Source organism: Sminthopsis crassicaudata, chromosome 1 (assembly GCF_048593235.1).
Source record: "Sminthopsis crassicaudata isolate SCR6 chromosome 1, ASM4859323v1, whole genome shotgun sequence".
NCBI lineage: Eukaryota > Metazoa > Chordata > Mammalia > Dasyuromorphia > Dasyuridae > Sminthopsis > Sminthopsis crassicaudata.
This window is the reverse complement of record NC_133617.1, coordinates 140,929,097-140,945,489: the sequence shown is the minus strand read 5'-3', so window position 1 is coordinate 140,945,489 and position 16,393 is coordinate 140,929,097.

Below are 16,393 nucleotides of genomic sequence, written 5' to 3'. Positions count from 1 at the left end.
GTCTTTGATAGCCATTGTCCAATCCAGGTATGAATTGAGATGTACTCTTAGAGCAAGATTCAAACTATTGGTTCATCATCTCTCTAACAATTGTAAAAACATACTTGCTAGATTTAGGATAATCTTGATGGAGAATGCATACCGCAGGAACAAGGCATTTCAACTATACTATTTACCCCTTAACAATGAATTAAGGACATACTTGAGGTAAATATATTAGTATGATAATTTCTGATGTTTGCTATTCTATTTCCACAGGTACTTTGGTATTAATAAAAATCACAACTATTTATAATTCTGTTGGTATTGATAAGCATCACAACTATGCTATTTACAATTCTGCGTTGAGAAGTACCTTGGTATTGATAGTTAAGGTGGATACTGAAATATCAAAATATGGATTATGCATTAACCCTGGAAGGTATATGATGTCACCTGAAGGTGCTAGTAAAATTGTAATACTAGATTAAAAGATATATAAACACTGGTATTCAGATTAATAAATGGAAATTACAAAGCATATCTTCTGCCTGGCCTCAGATATTCATTCACATTTTGGGTATTCATTGGAGCTGGATTCCATCACTGTTTCTGCCTCTCACATTTTCAGCTAAGATGATAATATAAAGGAGATATAGGAGATCTAATTTCCCAGATATGTCCAGCAAAAGAAAGCCAGAGTAACAGAAGTAAGATTCTCCATCTGATCAGAAGCTGTAGAAAAAGAGAGCTAGAATTCTGTAAAGAGGAGAAGAAAATTCATATCAAGAAAGCCAGGCAAGTCCAGATAAAAATACCAGAAGCTTGCAAGTGCTGAAAAAGGAGCCACATCTGGGAAAATATGAGTAAATAAAAGGAAACACTTAATGCAATGAAGAAATAATGTGGAAATGTTATTGCCCAAAAGTAATCTCAGATGGCAAGAACTCTACAATGAATATAAGCCAAGCCACAAAGAAAAAAAAATCACTTAACTATAAGATCACCAGCAGAGCTAAAAGAAATAAAGAAAAAAAAAATGAAACTAGAATTGAAATAAAATCTCAAGATAAAAAATAAATTGGAAGGAGAATAAATTAATGGATTAATAAAGTAATGAATCCTCTGAGAAGTAGAATGGAACAATTGAAATAGTTGGGTGGTTCAATGTATAGAGAGTTCCAGGCCTAGAGTCAGAAAGTCCTGAGTACAAATGTGACCTCAGATACTCACTAGCTCTGTGATCCTAAGCAAGTAACTTATCCTCTGTTTGCTTTAATCCATTGAAGAAGGAAATAGTAAGCTACTTTGGTATCTTTGCCAAGAAAATCCCAAATGGGATCATGAAGAGTCAGACCACTGAAATGAGTGAACAACAACAACAGAATGGAACAATCAGAACTTAATGACTCCATGACATAATAAGAAATATTAGAACAAAGTTAAAAGATTGGAAAAATAGATGAGAATGTAGGATATCTGGTATAAAAAACCAACTGATTTAAGAAAAAGGCCAAAGAAATATTATTTAATAACCTGCCTGAAAGCCATGACTAAACAAAAAAACTTAAATACCATACTTTAAGAAATTATCAAAGAAAACTAACTAAATTTATTAGAACCAGAAGGTAAAGTAAAAATAGAAATAATCCATTGATTATCTTCTGAAAGATATATCAAACTGAAAACACACATGATTTTCAAAGTCAAATTTCAGTTTCCAAGTTAAAGAATATATAATGTAAACAGATAGAATGAATTTAATTACCAAGGACCCATAATCATGATCTCAGAAGAATAAGCTACAAACACTATATGGGAAGAAAAATATTGGAACATGTTACTTCAAAAGGTCAAAGAAAAAGGTTTATTTCCAAAACATAAAACTGAATAATATTCTATTGGATCATTAATAGAATATAGAATTTTTAAGTGTTTCTCATAAAAAGAGCTTAAATAAATATGGACTTTGAAATGCCAACAAAGGAGGCAAGAGAAATTTTCAAAGATAAATACATTTGAGCAATTGGAAAAGTTTAATTTGTTTACATTATAATAGGGGAAGAAAAGACAAGTATCTCTTCAGAATTTCACATTATTCAAGTCATGGAGGGACTCTAGAAATATGAAATCTTAGAAACTGGGAGAGGTTTTCTTCTGTTTTATTGCTTTTAAGAGAAGAAAGAAAAAGGAGAATAAAGAGTATATGCTAGGCAATAATGGAGAAGAAAGTGAAGGAACTATTTTACATTAGGGTGTGTGAGAAAAAATATAAACATAGGAAAGGGAAGGGGGTATAAGTATCTCTTTATCCTCACTCTTATCTGAATCACAAAAAGGAAGGCTGAATATACAAATAAACACACAACTATTGGTGTAGAAATAAATTAAATCCAACAAGAAAATAAGTGGAATAAAAATAAAAGAGATATATAAGATGGAAAACATATCCAAGGAAGGAATAGTCAAAAGCTAAACTAATATCATCTTCACATGTATCTTAAAAGGGAGGGGTTGAAAAAACAAAGACGATGAGATTTGGCCCCCTAAGCCTCTTAGGATCCAGCACAAGGTAGGAAGTTGGGGGAAACCCCCTTCTGGAAGAGCAGAGTTCCTTCATAAAGGAATTTACAAATCCCAAAAGCTATACTGATAAAAAGAGGTTTATTATAGGCATTGGGAAGTTAGTCTTTGCTATGCATGAATAGAAAGACTGAATTCCTTAATGGCAAGGTCCCAGCAGGGAAGTAAAATTTCTCATAGAGAGATCCCAACAGAGAGGCATAAAATCTTGTTAGGGAAATAGGTGAAGATAAAGAGAGGGTAAAGCTGAAAGAGAATATTATTCCAGGGGACAGAGGTTTCCTTGGCATAGCATAGCATGGCATGGCATGTTAGGTCCTCTGTGAGGAATGAGTTTAAAATAATAGAAGCTTTTGGCTACAAGCCAAACTCTGGTCCTGATAGGGGCTAATAGGTAGAGTTTGAGCTGGAATTGAATAGAATTGAATGAGTCTCTTTAATTCAATGGGAAGCTTAATCAATAGTGAATATTATCAATGGGGGTGGTGCCCGTCTCTCAGGCAGCAAAGGAGTGAGAACAGACCTTTTCAGTTATAAATGCTTAAATTTAATCAAATTCTTCCTCTTTTTCCATCACTTTCCTTAAAAAGCAAAGGAAAAAAGATAAGAGACTATGACAGGGGAATACACAGTTAATATTGAAAACTATGGGTATAAATGGAATAATTCTCTTATACATGTATAGGAACTTTTGTTCTTCCAGATGAACTTTGTAATTATTTTTTCTAGATCTGTAAAATAATTTCTTGAGATTTTGATTGGTATGGCACTAAATAAGTAGAATAATTTAGATAATATTATTGTTTTTATTATATTAGCTCGGCCTAACCATGAATACTTGATATTTTCCCAATTAATTAGATCTGACTTTATTTGTGTGGAAAGTGTTTTGTAATTGTGTTCATATAGTTCCTGACGTTACCTTGGCAGATAGACTCCCAGATAGTTTATATTATTGACAATTCTTTAAATTTAAAGAATTTCTCTTTGTATCTCTTGCTGTTGGACTTTGTTGGTAATATATACAAATGCTGATAATTTATGTGGGTTTATTTTGTATCCTGCAACTTTACTAAAGTTATGAATTATTCTAGTAGTTTTTTAGTTGATTCTCTAGGGTTCTCTAAGTATACCATCATATCTGCAAAGAGTGATAATTTGGTTTCCTCATTACCTACTCTAATTTCTTTAATTTCTTTTTCTTTTCTTATTGCCAAAGCTAATAGATAAAATGCTTTATTTAAAGAAGCCTATTGATACAAGTCAAAATTGATTGAGATGTTTAATAGTATCAGTAAACTAATCATCTATAAAATAAGTCAACAAAATCATCAGTCTTTCTATTACCAACAAAACTTAACAGGAAGAGGAAGAAAAATCAATTCATTTAGAAATAGCTAAAACATAGCATATATTAATGTAGCACAAGATATCTGGAAATTCACCTATAGGACATGCATAGAAATTATATGAATACAAGTACAAAATTCTCTTTACAGAAAGAAAGAAATACTTAAATAGTTTATTTTTTTGATTGAATTATACTAATATAATAAAAAGGATATTATTGCCTAAATTAATTTAGCAATCCAGAATCATTCTTAGTCAAAGGACATGAATTGATAAGAAAAGAAAAAAGAAAAGCAAGGTATCATTATCATATTTAAAAAGCTTGAAATAATTAATAATAATAGAAATGTAAACTAAATTTAGACTTGGAAGTTCTACTTCCTATTCATCAAAATGGTAAAGATGGCATTTATTGGAAGGATTATGGAAAGACAGGCTTATTGATGTACTTTTGACAGAGTAGTAAATTGGTCCAGATATTTTGGAAAGTAATTTGGAATAATATCCAAAAAGTCAGCAAACTGTAATTATCCTTTTACCCAATGATGTTTTTCCTAGGCATATTCCCTCAAAGAAATCAAAGAAAGGAACTATATGTACAAAAAATCTCTAAAGAAGCAATTTTTTGTTATTGCAAAAAAATTGGAAACTAAGACATTCCTCATCAATTAAAAAATGTTACTACTATGGTAAATTTAATATATAATTTTTTTAAAAAAACAAGCTATGTAATAGGATTTCATGGGGCCATATATATTTTTTTATTCTTTGTAAATGTTCAAACTTACTGATATCTATCCAATTCCTAATAATAAAAAAAAAGAAAATTTTCTTCAAAAGGAACTGTAAAAAGATTTTAGATAATGATACTTCCCTTCTCTTGGAAAATACATGTGGGACTATGAGTTCAGAATTAAATTAAATTCAAATTACAAATTCTTTCAAATGCATTTGTTTGTTAGTTTATGTTTGCTTAACTGTGAGAAGTTACTGTGTGTAAAAGGAAATTACCATGGGGAATGACATGGTTATTTAAAAACAACTGGTGTTAAAACAAAACACAAATAACAAAATTAAACAAATAAACAAAAAAAGAATTTCATAATACCCCTTGAGGAAATTGAAGACATGGTGAAGGTATTATCCAACCAAGGTCTAGTACAGAACGTGCTGTCTGCTGCTTTCAATAATTCTTGAACTTTTAATAATTTTAATAATGCAATTTTAACAAGTTGCATTATAAATTCATTTGTGGAATCTGATCCTACCAAACATATGCCTACAAAAAGGCTTGATTCTTAAAGGAAGACAAAATTATCATTCAATATATAATTATAGCAACTGAAGGTCAGTGTGAAATTGTTCTAAAAGGCAGTCAGCAATTTTCCTGGATATTTTGAGGGGTAACCTATACTTTTAGCAGGTTATCAGGCAGTGGATACAAAAAAAGTCTTTCTAGTGGCCTTAACATCCTGACAACCCGTGTAGAGAACACGTAACACAAAACACCATCATCCAGAAACTCTCCCTTTGTACACTTCTTGGACCTCTTTTTAGGTATAGTAGTCTACTGTCTCATAGAGCATGGTGACTAGCATATAATAGGTGCTTAATAAATGCTTATTCCTTCTCTTTCCTTCTTTTCTCTTTCCATGCTGTGTGATTTTTGTAAATGTCCTTCACCATAGAGAATTCAATCAATTCACTGGAGTCCTTCCACTTGTTTTTTAAAAATATCTCTAGGGTACAAATGTAATTATTAGTCAGTCAGTCCATCTGTTGTCCTCTTTCTAGTGTCATCTACAATTGCATTCTGGTTGATCTGGTTTAACTGGATACTGCTTTTAAAGAAGAGTAAGTTAAGGAAAAGTTAAATGTTAACTGTCCTTTTTATTAAGGAAAAATACATATTTGGATCACTTCCCAAAGACTATGATGGTAGAACTTGTGTAGCTAAGAAGTAAACCTAAGCAAAACAAACTGATATGTTAGTTATATTTTAAAATGTATATCTACTTTCTAATTTCTGTCTATTGAAATGTGGAGGACTTGTGTCTCATACACAGTAGGTCATTGTATTGTTCAGAGTTCTGAAGTTTTTTTGTTCTGCTTTTTGAATTATCACAATTTTTTTTGGTATCTAGAATGTATAGCTACAAATTTTAAAAGGACATCAAATCTTTATTAGATTTATTTTCTGCAAAGATTTCATTTAACCACTTAATTGTTTTCTCTTTTTTTATAACTGCAATTGATTTTGTTCCTGGGAAAGCTTTTAAATTGCATGCATCCAAAAATGTTTTTAATTTTTCATGATCATTTCAATTCCTTATGTGTTCAAGAAATTTCTCCAAAAATTTCCATAGTTGTACAAGGTTTTTCCTTCCATTATCCTCTATATTTTAAATGATCTAACCTCTTATATTTGGATTACATATTCATTTGCAAGCTACTATGATAAATAGTATAAGTTGTTGATATAAAACTAATTTCTGATAGATAACTTTTAAGTTTTCCTTACACCTCTTTTTTGAATAGGAAGCCATTACCATTGTAGTTGGTGTTTCTGAGTTTATTGAACAGTATGCTTTTACATCTGATTGCTTCTGGTCTTGTTCACCTAGTCCATTTCCTTTCATTTTCTTCTTCTTCCTTAATTCTCAAGTTTAATTTAAGAAACATTTAGTTAGTATCTAATATAAGCAAGTTATACTATTAAATGTTAGGGATAGGGGGTAGCTGGTGCAGTGGATAGAACATCAGCCCTGAATTCAGGAGGACCCGAGTTCAAATCTGGTCTCAGATACTTAACACTTCCTAGCTGTGTGACCCTGGGCAAGTCACTTAACCCCAGCCTCAGGGGAAAAAAAGAATGTTAGGGATATAGTCCCTGACTTCAAAGAGCTTATAATCAAGAAAGGGAGAAGAGATGTATACACAAACAACAAAATTGAAATCAGAAGATCTGTAATTATATGCATAGGAGAGATCAAAAAGAGTAGTATAAAAACATGAAGAGAGAAGTAGGAATGAATTCTGCTTGGGATGGATTCAGGGAAGACTTCATGGGAAATGTAGCCCATGAGATAAATATCAAAGGAAGAAATGCATTTTAACACAAATTCCTCCAAAGGCTAGGTGGAGCAGGGATGTCAGCTACTGCAGAAGAAAAATCCCTCTAGTTCACATGCTGTAAAGATGAATTGGAAAAGCCAGTTCTTGAAAATAGGTAGGAATGAGACCTCATCTGCAAGTACATGGAGGCAAGAGAGGGCAGGAGGAATTCAGGTAATAATTCAAATTGGCTAGAATATAGAATAAGTTAAGAGGAGTAATATTAAAAAAAATATTAGTGTTTGAAATGTCCTTAGAAGTCACCTAGCCTTCCTAATCATTTTCTAGATGAGGAAATTGAGACCAAGAGAAATTAAGTGATTTCTCAGTATCACACATCTTGTATGTGACCAAGACAGATTCTAGATGTATAGGTCCAATACCCTTTGTATTATACCACACTGCTTCTTAATGTCTGTCTACTACTCCAAGACTATATATATATAGTGAGTTTTTTGACAATAGGGACTGACTTTTGACTCTCTTTTTATCTCTAGTACTTAGTGCTAGCACTAATAATGTTTGTTTGACTTACTGACTCCCAATATGGCCACTTTCTACCTGAGTAATTTTGGACAAGTCTAGGAACTTTTCTATGCTTATATATATAAGCTTAATAAATACCATATTGTGACATGTTATTTACCTAAAAAGAACAGTAAGAAATCTTCAGAGAGTTGTTTTCTTTTTCTATTTCACCAAATCTATTTTTAAGTAGTTATTTTTTTTCAATTTCTGTGTTTCCTTTTCAAACTCTCTGGCAACTCTCATTCCCTTTCCCCATTTTTCTTCTAGTTTTCTTTTAAAATCCATTTTGAATTCTTCCAAGAGAGCCTTGTGCAATGGAGACCAACTCATATCTCACTTTACGGTTTCATCTGGAGGCATTTTGCCTTTAGTGTACTCTGAGTTTGAGTTCTGTTCTTCCTGTCTCCATAGTAGCTATCTATGGTGAGAACTTTTTGCTTTTTTGCTCATTTTTATAGGTTGAGCTTTTATTTTTTTAAAAAAACAACATTGTATCCATTAAAGATATTTAAGTAGGATGAATAATAATGATGATGTATCACCTATAACTACTTCACAGTTATCAAGTATATCATGGAAATTTATCTCATAGTCTTACAACTGGGAGAGATAGGTGGTGGTGGTAGTAGTAGTAATAGTATAAATATCATACCCATTTTATGATTAAGGAGAGTTGTCTAAGGTTACACAGCTGGTAAATGGCTTTATTGTACTTAGACTCCAAGACCATTGCTCTTTATAGTATACTTAGGTTTAAGGAATGGTTCTAAAACTGAAATTATTTTTTTCTCCAACATCCTTCTTTCTTCCAAACTTCTCTATTACTATTGAGGGCAACACCATCTTCCCATTTCTCCTCCTCCTTGACTCCTCACTCTCCCACACTCGAATCTGTTGTCAAAGTCTTGATTTTACCTTTGTAACATCTCGATGTGCTCTCTTCTCTCCTCTGACACTGCAACCCTTCTGGGACATGCCTTCATCACCTCATATGTGGACTGTTGTGAGGACCACTTTTTTGCTCTTCTTCACACAAGACACTCCATCTCTTTGGACATTTTCAGAGGAGCTTTTTCCTCATCTGTCTCCTGTTTTTTTCTGATTTCTTTCAAGCCCTAGATAAAATTCTACTTTCTTAGAAAACATTTGCTGATGTTTGTACTTTCTCTCTCTTGATTAACTCCAATTTGTACTGCACATAGCTTGTTTGTTCAGTCATTTTGATATTTTCTCTCTTAGTGGACTGTGAGTTTTTTGACAATAGGGACTGACTTTTGACTCTCTTTGTATCTCTAGTACTTAGTGCTAGCACTAATAATGTTTGTTTGACTTACTGACTCCCAATATGGCCACTTTCTACCTGAGTAATTTTGGACAAGTCTAGGAACTTTTCCATGCTTCAATTTTCTGATTGTCAAGATAGAAGAGTTGGATCAGATATGTTCATTTATCCTTTCTAAATGCTAAAACACCTTAGATTTCTAATCCTGAATCAGTACCAGCAATCATGATGAGATTAGATTCAGGGAACCAAAATGATGACATTAGGGTTCCTGGTGGTCAGGGAGTTAAAAATGAGGTTAGTGGCAGTTTTGGGGTTGAGGGAACCAAATGAAGAGGTTTGTATCCCCTAAACCCCCTTAAGATCTGGTGCAAGGTAGGGAGTTGTGGGAACCCCCTGCTGGTGGTACAAAGGTCCTTTGTAGAGGAATTTACAAACCTGAAAAGCTAGACTGATAAAAAGAAGTTATTATTGGCATTGGTATTCATGCTATGCATGAATAGAAAGGCTGAATTCCTTGGTGGCAAGGTCCTGACAGAGGAGTAATGTTTCTAGTAGAGAAATCCTGACAAAAAGGTATAAAGTCTTGTTAGGGAAATAGGTAAAGATAAAGAGAGGGTAACGCTGGAAGAGAATATCATTCCAGTGGACAGAGGTTGCTGCTCTGCCAGGAATGGCATTTTAATTAAGTATTCTGCAAGGACTGAGCCCCAAGTTAGCTCTTTTTAGCTACAAGCAGGGGGCAGTTCTTGATGGGGCTGGGTACAGCTTGAGCTGAATTGAATAGAAAATCTTAGAATTGAATGGATGTCTCTTCAATTCAAAAGGGTTGGAATTCTCCAGCTCAGGACTCAACTAGCCCCACCTAGATAACAGAGTGAAGCTGTTTGTCCTTGGGTAGGGTCTTTAGAGAGACAGGATTCAAGGAGACTTTCTCCTGGAAGGAGTTTTAGAGAGTTTCGGGGCTCCCTCATCATTCCCCCCTCAATTATAAGTAATTTTTTTTCATTATCTAAGTCTATTTCAACTAATGGGTCTACTTAAGATAATGTACTTTTCAATGGTGAAAATAGATTGTCTTTATCTTGCTTAAGTAAAATAGGAATCTCTATTTTTATATCCAAGTTTAGAAGGTTCTCTCCTAATGTGAATTTAGAAAATAAAATCCATCTCATTTTTAAATAGTTTTGTAAGAACAGATCTAGTATCAGACTCAAGATTACTTGCTGTTTTGGGGAGAGGAGTGGTAAGAGAAGGAGAGAGAAAAATTTCAACAAATGTTGATAATTATCTTTACATAAATTTAGAAACATTCTATAGCTTCCAAAAAAACTTCCTATCAAGAAATTTCACTATTTGAATACAATGCAGTAAAGGATACTTGAGAAGAGAGAAGAATGCTCCTTTGCATCCCTAATGTGAATTCATAAAATAAAATTCATCTCATTGTTCAGTAGTTTTGTAAGAACAAAAAGATCTAGCATCAGACTCAGTCTCTTCAACTTTCTGGCAAAAAGCTTCAATATTTGAATACAATGCAGTAAAAGATACTTGAGAAGAGAAAAGAATGTTCCTTTGCATATCCTCTGATTTCCTGCTTTGCTTTCCAAAATATGCACACTGATTTTTTTTTTTTAAGTGCTTTGAAAAAGGGTTCAGCTTGTTCTTTTCCGTGAGAAAAGACAGGAGACAGATTTATATTGATCAACCACGGAAACTGGGCAAGTCCAACAAAAAGTTATATGGAAATAAGGTTTGTCTGTCTTAAGATTAAAACCTCAGGTCTGAGGTTTCACTGATTTATTGAGATATTTGTCTTTTCAAGTTGTCCCCAAATAACATATACTCTAATTCTGAACATTCCTTCCCTTACAGACATCCATAATGGTTTATAGGTAACCCTCTACCTTCCCAACTGCAACCAGTTAATTTCTTTGTTCTCCTCCATTCCTTTTTCCCATTCCCCAGATGCTATTTAAGAGAGGCCCTTCCATCCCTACCCTTTATGTGCTTCTTACCTCATCTTGTGGTTGGTCTACTATGGCAGTTCTGGTGAAGGGAGGAGGATGGGGCAGAGAAGAAAAGTTAATTTTAACAATTTCTTTTGGAAGTTGTATTTATTTTTTTAATAGAATTTTTAAAAATTTTCCAAATATATGTAAAGATAATTTCAACATTCATTGAAAATTTTCTCTCTCCTTCCTTTACTTCTCTCCTCCCCAAGACAGCAAGTAATCCAATATAATTATATTGGATAATATAATAATAATATAATTCTTTTAAACATAATTCCATATTTGTATTGTACAAGAAGAATAAGACCAAAAGGGGGAAAAAAAAACTTTGAGAAAGAAAAAAAAAGCAAACAAACAAACAAACAAAAAGTGAAAACACTATTACTTTGATCCATATAGTCTCCATAATTCTCTTTCTGGATGTTTTCCATCTCTGTCTATTGCCTTGAATCATGGCATTGTTGAGAAAAACCAAGTCTATCACAAATGATCATCATGTAATCTTCTTGTTACTGTGAATGGTTTCTTGGTTCTGTTCACTTCATTCAGTATCAGTTCATGTAAGTCTTTCCAGGTTTTTCTGAAATCAGCCTGTTCATCATTTCTTATGGAACAATACTATTCCATTACCTTCATATACCATAACTTATTCAGCCATTCCCTAACTGATGGGCAACTCAATTTCCAGTTCCTTGCCACTTCAAAAAAGAGCTACTGCTGGACTTGGCTCTTTTCTTTTCTTTTCTTTTTTTATTATTCTTATAGTTTTTATTTAAAGATATATGCATGGGTAATTTTCCAGCATTGACAACTGCAAAACCTTTTGCTCCAACTTTTCCCCTCCTTCCTCCACCCCTTCCCCCAGATGGCAGGTTGACCAATACATGTGAAGTATGTTAAAGTATAAGTTAAATACAATATATATATTGTATACATATCCAAACAGTTATTTTGCTGTACAAAAAGAATTGGGCTTTGAAATAGTGTACAATTAACCTGTGAAGGAAATCAAAGATGCAGGCAGACAAAAATAGAGGGATTGGGAATTCTATGTAGTGGTTCATAGTCATCTCCCAGAGTTCTTTTGCTGCGTGTAGCTGGTTCAGTTCATTACTGCTCTATTGGAACTGATTTGGTTCATCTCATTGTTGAAGAGGGCCACTGCACTTGGCTCTTTTCAACAATGAGGTGATTCAGGCCAATTCCAATAGACTTATTATTTTTTTTAATTATAGCTTTTATTTACAAGATATATGCATGGGTAATTTTACAGCATTTATAATTGCCAAAACTTTTGTTCCAATTTTTCCCCTCCTTCTCCCCACCCCTTCCCCCAGATGTCAGGTTGACCAATACATGTTAAATATGTTAAAGTATAAGTTAAATATATGTATACATGTCCAAACAGTTATTTTTCTGTACAAAAAGAATCAGACTTTGAAATAGTGTACAATTAGCCTGTGAAGGAAATCCAAAATGCAGGCGGACAAAAATAGAGGGTCCAATAGCCTTATGATGGAGAGAGTTATTTGCATCCAGAAGGAGGACTAAGGGGACTGAATGTGGCTCACAACATAGTGTTTTTGATGAGGTCTAGATTTGGGGCACCCAAATTAAATTCAGGTCTAGTGGCAGATTCGGGGTACAGGGAGTCAAATAGAGCTCCCCTGCAATCCCTTTGGATTCAGCGCAAGGAGTCCCCTGTAAAGGAATTTACAGGCCTGAAAACCTAGATTGATAAAAGAGGTTTATTATGGGGTTTGGAAATAAGGTTAAAGCCTAGCTAGCAAAAGGTGTTAGCTAAAGAGAAAAGGGCACTGGAAATATTATTCCAGTGAGCAGAGACCGTTGGCATGCCAGGTGTAAGGCTGGCATATTTGGAACCTCTGCAAAGAGAGGACTCAAGCTTGGATCTTTTATAATGAGAGGTTCAGCTAAAGGGGCCCATGGGTGGAGTCCCAAGTTGGCTCAGATCGGGGGTTGGGACAAGTCAGGATCTCCTATTGGAATTCAAAGGGGTGCTTTTGACCAGGATTTGTGAATCAAAGGTCCTAGCTTCTTGAATTGATAATGCATCAGCTAGGAGGGGTTAGGAATCAGAAAGGAATAAATCAATCTGAAAGGACTAGTTTCTTAAAGGGACCACAACCCGCTTCATTTTTAGCTTTTTTGTTGTTATTTTCTTGCTTGTTTTTTTTTTCTTCTTCTCATTTTTCTCCTTTTGATCTGATTTTTCTTGTGCAGCATGACAAATTCAAAAATACATTTAGAAGAATTGCACATTTTTAACCTATATTGGATTATTTGCTGTCTAGGAGTGGGGAGGGAGAGGGTGAAAATTTTGTAACACAAGATTTTGCAAGGGTGAATGTTGAAAATGCTCTTTTCATATATTTTGAAAAATTAAAGGTTATTATTAAAAAAAAAAAAAAAAAAACAGCCGCACAAACATTTTTGTACATGTGGATCCTTTCCCCCTTTTTTGTGATCTCTTTGGGATACAGACCCAGTAATGAGATGCTGGATCAAAGGTTATGCCTTTTTTTTTTTTTTTTTAATAGCCCTTTGGACATAATTCCAAATTGCTCTCCAAAATGGATCATTTCACAACTGAACCAAAAATGCATTAGGCTCCCAATTTTCCTGCATCCTCTCTAATATTTATCATTATCTCTTCCTGTCATCTTATTGGCTGTTTTTTTTGTACTTCACCTGTCTAGTGGGCAGGGTCCAGAACCTATCTGTTCTTTCATTCCAGAGTATTCAGCTTGCTCTTTGCCTCAAAGCCCTAGTCCTGTCTGAATTCTTGTGACAGTATCCAGGATAGCCTAAATCTGTTTTTTCCCTGATGTATAGAAGAATCTTATTTTGTTATGCCACATTTTCCTGACTCAGTTTCCCTAATTATCCTGACTCAATTTCCCTAATTGTCCTGCCTCAGTTTATAATTGTTTTGCCCAGTCCTGCAACCCCCCCCTCCCTCTTTATCAGAATATTTGATAAGGATAAAAGATCTTATATTTTAGAACATCAGAATGCCTCTTCCCATCCCAAACTATCAGAATATCAGATACTGTCTTATCAAGATGCCTCTCCCCATCTTAGGGGTTCCTCCTGCTATTGTGTCATCCCCATCTCTGGAGACTCACCCCACCTGGCTCTCAGCTCCCAGTCTCCGCCCCTGCCTCAGTCTACCCGCTGAGTCTGAGCCAGGTGTATATAGGTCATTGAGAACTCACATTGTTGCTGGATTCTTGGAGATGATAATCTCATTCAGCCCTGGTCCCAGGCCTGAATGAGATTATCATCTCCAAGAATCCAACCACGGATCCATTTGGTCCCAGTAAATCTTTCCCTTTCCAATAAAATATTAAAAACTCTCTAATCTCTATCTTGCCTCAATTTTTCTGGCATTACAGTAAACATCTTTTTATTAAGACCATCCCCCCATATTTATCACATATATTTATCCCTGAGACAGTTGGGGTTAAGTGACTTGCCCAGGGTCACACAGCCAGAAAGTGTTAAATGTCTGAGTCCATATTTGCTGCCCCAACATTAGCTTCTTTAATAGGCACCTAGAAATTTTAATTCAGATCTTCACATATAGGAAAAGTCTCTTAAGACTGTCTCTCAGTCAGTTTCCTTATCAGTAGAATGGAGAGAGTAAAAGTACCTACCTCTTGGGGTTGTGGTGGGGATCAAATGTGGTAAGATACTTAAAGCGCTTCTTAAACCTTAAAGCCTCCATAAATGCTAACTAGATGGAGCGGGATAATCTCTGAGCCACTCTCAGATAAGAGTTTTTCTGGGATTACTTAGCAGCCATAGTTGTAGGGTTGGTTTTGTTGGGAATTTCCCCCTGGTAAACCTGCCTAATTCTTTTAGAGTCTCTAGAGCCCATTTGAGATTTTCTTGACAAAGATACTGGAATGGGTTGCCATTTCCTTCTCCAGTTTATTTAATAGATGAGGAAACTGGCAAATAGGGTTAAGTTACTTGTCCAGGATCACACAGTTAGTGTCAGAGACCAAATTTGAAGTCCCAAATGTGAGGTTTCCTGATTCTATACTCAACACTCTCCACTGTGCCATTTAGCTGCTTTTACCACCAAAAATCTGGTCTTCACAGTCGGTTTTGCACTTTCTTGAGATCCTAAGGGATTTACAAGGATGGTATGATTTCCTTGGACCAGTCCTGAACTGGATGACCTAGAAAGAGATACACAAAATTCCCAAATAATCCATTTGAGTTTGGACCTCAAACACTATTAAAGAGGAATTCCTTCCTTCTCCAGGTTTTACACGGAGTGTCCTCAAACTATTAAAACTTAAAACTATACTAAGACTAGTGATTTCCTTAAAAAAATTCTCAGCTAAGAAACCAGTTTCTCTTCTATAGTTTAATTTTTTTTTTTTTTTTGAGTCTGGGGTTAAGTGACTTGGCCCAGGGTCACACAGCTAGGAAGTGTTAAGTGTCTGAAATTTGAACTCAGGTCCTCCTGAATTCAGGGCTGGTGCTCTATCCACTGCACCACCTAGCTGCCCCCAGTTTCTCTTTTATAACAACCTTTCACAGTCTCAAGATTATGTGTCTTTAACCAGAGGAATAGCTAATGAAAGCCTGTTTTGGCTAGATTGTGCCCAGTTTCTTTCTTCCTCCTCTGCTGAGGCTCTTATAATCTCTCTTGATATCCCTCAGTCTCACTATAATGATAGTGGTTGCTGCTTAGTATGGCTTTTTTTTTTTTTTTAAACAAAGTAGAAAACTTCCTCTTCAACTTCTACATTGAAAAGCATTAAGATATTTTCCCATCATCAGTGTTTTTGTTCTTTTTTTATTTTTTGAACATTTGTTTTTGCCTTTGTGAGAAAACATGATTGCAATTTCTGCTTTTTTGGATTCACATGATGCATAGTACATTTTTTTCCCTACCACTGCAGTTTTATTTTGTGTATGTTTTTGTCTTTTAAATGTGTTTCTTGTAAGCAACAGATTGTAGGTGTTTTTTTTTTTTTGTTTTGTTTTGTTTTTTAAATCTAATCTGTCACTCTTTCTTTGGATTGTTTAATTCATTCATATTTAACATTATGAGAGTTTGATTTATATTTTTCTCCATTTGTCTGTTACTGGTTTTTTCAAGTTATGATTTTCCCCCTTTCTGTAGTAAACATAGCATTATGTTTCTTCAGTTGCTTTAATCTTTTTAAAAGTGGTCCTATTTCCACTGTCTCTTTTTGCCTCACCTTGTAATGCCAGAGAAACTGAGCAAGACAGAAATTAGAGAGTATTTAATAATTTATTAAATGGGAGAGATCCAACCAAATGGATCCATGGTTGCCTAGGGCTGAATGAGACTATCATTTCCAAGAATCCAGCAGTGAATGTCTGATACAAGACTCTTTTATAGGGTAACAAGAACAGTGACATAATGGTGGAGGTACCTGGATGGGGATGACATAATGGAGGGAGGTACTGGAGAGGCTCCTGATATTCTAATGATGTCTAAAATGGATAAAGACCTTTATCCTATCAAACATTA